The following is a 5,207-nucleotide window of genomic DNA, read 5'->3' as shown; positions in this document are numbered from 1 at the left end:
AATTAAAATTGCCGATTATGATTGAAATCAGTACAAAGTTGTTTTTTTTAAAGCAGAATAAGAACTTGAGACCGAAATTCAAAAAAGCAACCGAAATTTTGGAAATTCATTTTAATTGACCGATTTCTATCAAAACTCGGTATGGGGGAGTTGTCTTTAATCGTAGAATACAAATCTGAGATTGACATTAAAAATTTTTAAAAGTTGACTTACATTTTTTCAATTTTATTATTTCGTAAATTTCCAATAAATTCAGTAAAAGGAGGTTCTCATATGAATCTACCAATTTGATAAAAAAACTCAAAATTTCATTAAAGTTTTTCAATTTTGTTTCAAAATTCGTATTTCATGCTCGAGAAATCCTTTGGTTATGACTTTTATGGAATGCTACCGATTTATTAAAATTTTCAAAATTTGAGTTTAATTTTGGAATTTTTACCATAAAACGCCATTCTAAAAAAAAACATCTAGTCATGGCTTGCAAGCAAATCTACCAATTTAATGAACTTTTTAAGAATTGAGGCAAATTTCTTCCTCGTACCAACTTTCGGGAAAATCTATTAATTTAATCAAATTTCTTAAATCTGAAACAAATAATTCAATAAAATTTTCAAAATTTGAGTGAAATTTTGGAATTTCCACCCCAATTTTGTGTTCTGTAACTCGCAGAATCACCTGGTTCTGAAATTCTACCTATTTAAAAAAATATTTAAAATTTCATTCAATTTTTTGAATTTTTACTCCAAATCCATATTTTGGGACTCGAAAACCTCCTTGGTTAAGACTTTCATAAAAACCTACCGATCTATCAAAAAAATTGAATTTGAAGTATATTTTGGAATTCTGGCCACATGGTATTACGCATCTGTGACGTATCTGTCTCAAACGGACTTTCACAAAAACACCCAATTAAATAAAAATATTGATATATTAAAATAACCTTACATTTTTTAATTTTAATTTTAAATTTGTATTCAATTAAAATTTTTTTTTTTGTTATTTTAAATTTTGGGGACCAAAATTTTCGTCAACGCTACCAAATATCAGTTTTTAAAAAATAAGAACCTTCAAAACAAAGATGAATTTTCAAATTCCTCAGCGTTGTATACTCAATCAAACCAAATTTCTTTCCAATCAAGAAGATTAATTTTCTACAAAAAAGACAAATTTTCAACAAAACACATGGAGTTTCAACAAAATAGTTAAATTTTTATACAAAAAAGATAATTTTTCAAACCAAACAATTTAATTTTTACCTAAAAAAGTTCATTTTCAATTAAAAATAGAATAGTTATTCTTAAAGTTGCAAAAATGAATTTATATACAAAGAAAAACAAGAATCTCCACCAAAACAGTTGAGTTTTGAACTAAAAATAATTACTGATAAAATTTCTACATATTCAACAAAATAGGTAAATCCTCATCTAAAACAGATGAAGTTTAATTCAATTATTGGAATTTTCAGTTAAGCAAATTAATTTTTAACAACAACAAAAAAACTAATTTTTAAACAATTAGTTTATTTTAATTCTCAACGTTCTCAGTTTTGTATCCTCAATTAAGGGCATGTGACACAGCTAAATACCTATATTACCGACCTCACTTTTTTTGTTCACTGAATGTTTTTTTGAACCTAAGAACTTTTTTTGTAAATAAAATATCGACCTGAAACTTTGGAAACTGTATTAGAGTACAATAAAGTACGTTTAGGTACTACATTTTGGTAGGAACTTCACTGAAAATTATCTCATCTTTTTTCTGAACCTCGACATTTTTTGAACGTTCGAACTTTTTTTATACATAAAATATCAGTCTCAAACTTTGAAAAATGCAAGAGCTGAAAGAAAACTACGTTTAAGTACAAAGCTTAATGATAAAAGATGTAACAAAAATTTGAACTATCAATTCCATCGGCATCAGCCGGTAACGTTGTACACGAAAATACGAACCCTCTAGAGCCTCGTCTAGTGGCCGCCAGGGTTCGTATTTTCATGTACAACGTTACCGGCTGATGCCGATGGAATTGATAGTTGAAATATATTTTTTTTATTTCTTTTATTATTATGATTTGTACTTGAACGTAGTTTCCTTTCGGCTCTTGCATTTCTCAAAGTTTGAGACTGATATTTTATGTATGAAAAAAATTCGAACGTTCAAAAAATGTCGAGGTTCAGAAAAAAGATAAAATAATTTTCAGTGAAGTTCCTACCAAAATGCAGTACCTAAACGTACTTTATTGTACTCTAATACATTTTCCAAAGTTTCAGCTCGATATTTTATTTACAAAAAAAGTTCTTACGTTCAAAAAAACATTCAGTGAACTGAAAAAGTGAGGTTGGTAATATAGGTATTTAGCTGTGTCACATGCCCTCAAACTAAATTTCTTTTACGCCAAGAAAAATTCGTTATTCACGAGAGAAAAGAATTTTCAACCAAATACTTCGATTTTCTTTCAAAATAATTTTTAATTTTAAAACCCTAAAAGAAACGATTTTTTAACCCAGAGAAATTATTTTTAAACAAAATAGTTGAATTTTCAATAATATAATTAAACTTGCAACCAGAAAAGATGGATTTTCAACAAGAGTTCAACTGTCAACCAAGTAGGAGAACTTTCAGCTACATAACATGAATTTTCCAACGAAAAGTGCAATGCAAACAAAAAAAAAACTTTAAATCAAGAACTATTGATATAAATATAAAATACAAATTTTCAGCAAAAGAGTATTTTCAATAAGAAAACATCAATTCTTCATGAAAAATAGTATAGTTGAATTTTTAGTAAAAAATTAATGTTATCTTCCCAAACATGGACAGAGAAAAATTCTGCCCCAGCTACCTGCGTACGTTTCCACCTGTACGTGGCTTCCCCCCATTCAGTCGTACTGTTGCCACCGAGCATGGTCAGCGGGAGTCCTATGTACTTAATGATGGCTCAAGTACAGAATATTATATTTTTGTAATTTAGCAATTGGTAATTTACAAATATAATATTCAAAATCTGGAAATAATGCTGATTTCCACGATATGTTATTTTACTTAAAAAATGATTGTTCAAGTTTTTCTGAATTTTCTGGAAAATATTTAAGTGTATTTTACTCGAATTAAGTGCAGTATCTTCAGTTTATTGGTGCAGTAATTTACTTAACTTGGAGAAATTCCGAAAGCTAAAATTTGACTAGATGTGGAAACTTATTAGTTAATATAATTCTAGTTTGTTTCTTAAACAATCGCATTTTATTAAATTACCCTTAAATAATTTTATACTTTTAGTGCAAAAGTATTAATAGTCTCAATCCTGGTCTGATTCGGAAACTATCATCAGTCACCATACATTTTGTTTATTGCGTAACCAATCACGTTGCAAACAAATTATCCAATTTGGTTATAAAAGTTGGAAAAAATCACAAATCAAAATTAAATTCCCAAACTACAGGTATGAATAATAGAAAGTTGTGCTAACTAAAATACTCAATTGTAAGAATAATTTTGACCTTTTTTTATTAGTGAACCAATACACAAAATTGTTTATGTTTGTTAACGAGTTTCCAAATTGGACTAGGAACGAGACTATTAATACTTTTACGCGGGGAGTGTGAAGTTAGTTAAGGATAATTTTAAAGAATGCGATTGTTTGAAAAACAAACCAAAATTATATTAGTTACTAAATTTTCAAATCTAGTTAAATTTTAGCTTCCGGAATTTCCCCGCGGTAGATAAAATATTGCATTAATATATAATGATTATATAATTTAATTATTTATAACAAGCTGTATTTCGTCGGCTTTGTCCCTCACAGGAGGGCAAAGCCGACTAAAGCTTTTTATGAAAGTCAAAACATTTAAAGATAAAAAATTAAAATGGTTCGATTCTGTGGTATTTTATGTACTGAAAAAATTACTTTGAAAGATATCCAACGAGAAGAATAAGTTATTTTGAATAAAAATGGAGATAGCTGTAATATAACCTCTTATTCGTTCACATTCTACTAGAAACGGACTTTACTCAATGTTTCTACCGTACCAAAACAAGAAAACTGCATACCGACCGGACTGATAATAATAATTTTTAATAGTTTCTTCCATGTAGCCCACAAGCTAAGTGGCTGTTCTACATTGCCGATCGATTATCGACGAAACTTGTGACACGTGTATAACCTAAGAACTTGTAAATATTATTTTCGTCGGGTCTGCCCCCCTCGCCCGGTCTCATTTATGAGATTGTATATATTTTGGACTTGAATTACGTCTAATTATTATAATTAGATTATGTTATATTGTTTTATCTGTCAAAATATCAAATTTTCATACTGTAAATATCGTCATTAAAGTTGGAAGCTTTATATTTCTGTCAGCGAAATTTCCATTCTTTCATGGTATAAACTGTTTTCTGTATAATTTTTCTTTTGCAACGTCAATTTTAAAGATTTTAGTAAGTAACACTATCTCCCTGATAAAATAGATTTATTTTATGCAAAGTAGATCTGAAATTGTTAAATAATAGCCATGCTATAAGGAAAATCACCTTTGCCCCACTGGTTGGCGCTCCTCCTTACCCTATTCATAAAAATTTATTCTTTAATTTTCAACTTTTTAAATCAAACAAAATATCATTAGAATCGTTATAATTCGCAGATTTGGTATATTAAACATGTAGATTCCTAAGTGCTGAATTACAAAAATGTTATATTACCAGTTTAGTCCTCATTAAGTACAAAGAACTCTCGCTGACCAGGCTCTTGAAACTGTAATTTTTCCTCAAATTTTTTTAAATCCGGCCAAGTTATGAAACTTCTTCTAAAAATGTTCCAGATTCTATTTTGAAATTTTTTAAATATATTTTTTAAGAATAATTTTAAAAAAAAATCATTTTTATTTTTCCCAGGAATTTCGATAAAAATTGTATTCTCCCGAAATCTTACAAAATGCTTTGGAAAGATTCTAAATGTTGTTTTCGGAATGTTTTTAAATCTTCCAGTTTTCAATTAATAATTGACTAAACATTTTTTCAGTTTTTAATGAAAATTATGTTTGGTGTAAAATTTATTTCTTTGTTTGAAAATTCCTCAATCTCTAATATTTTGGTGGAAATTCATGTATTTTGTTAAACAAACTTTGTTTGTTTAGAACACATTTTTTTAATCGAAGACTCGTTATTTTAACAACAACAAATTTATTTCTTTGACTTAAAGTTTCACTGTTTTTTTT

The sequence above is a fragment of the Belonocnema kinseyi genome, chromosome 6 (assembly GCF_010883055.1).
Source record: "Belonocnema kinseyi isolate 2016_QV_RU_SX_M_011 chromosome 6, B_treatae_v1, whole genome shotgun sequence".
NCBI classification, from domain to species: domain Eukaryota; kingdom Metazoa; phylum Arthropoda; class Insecta; order Hymenoptera; family Cynipidae; genus Belonocnema; species Belonocnema kinseyi.
This window is presented reverse-complemented; position numbering follows the sequence as displayed.